The sequence below is a fragment of the Apis dorsata genome, unplaced genomic scaffold (assembly GCF_000469605.1).
Source record: "Apis dorsata unplaced genomic scaffold, Apis dorsata 1.3 scaffold_113, whole genome shotgun sequence".
NCBI classification, from domain to species: domain Eukaryota; kingdom Metazoa; phylum Arthropoda; class Insecta; order Hymenoptera; family Apidae; genus Apis; species Apis dorsata.
Genome location: NW_006263408.1, coordinates 1518497 through 1518978, shown reverse-complemented (window position 1 = coordinate 1518978; position 482 = coordinate 1518497). Strand labels below are relative to the sequence as shown.

Below are 482 nucleotides of genomic sequence, written 5' to 3'. Positions count from 1 at the left end.
ATATAACAATTAAAAAAATAATGTTATTTTTTTTTGATTTTATTCGTATAAAGTAACATGGAATGTGAGCACTTCCGATTTAAAATCTAACTCATATTCTCAATAATTCTTCTGATCTATATATTAGTATATCAGAAGGCATTCCAAAAAAATTATTTTTTTAAACTTATTTTTTATGTATTTACTATAAAAAATAAAAATTAAAAATTCATAATTAATTTATGATAAAGCAAATTAATATTTATTTTTTATCATATTAAATAAATTATATATATTGTAAATTATCATATTAAATAAATTATATTATTAGATAATATATTTTATATAATTTATTATAAATATTATTTCTATAATAATAATTTACAAAATTATAATTATATCAAATATATTTAATATTTTTTGAAGATTATATAAATAATCATATATTACAAAATAAAAAACAAATTTTATATAATTTATTATTAATATTTAGTCTTTTATAA

General features: G+C 11.4%; 1 protein-coding gene across 1 annotated transcript in view; it reads right to left on the bottom strand.

The window, feature by feature from the left end:
• The window catches only part of LOC102676135 (GATA zinc finger domain-containing protein 4-like), a 6292-nt gene that overhangs the window by 3503 nt on the left and 2307 nt on the right, over positions 1-482 (bottom strand). The gene's annotated exons all lie outside the window — the stretch shown is intronic.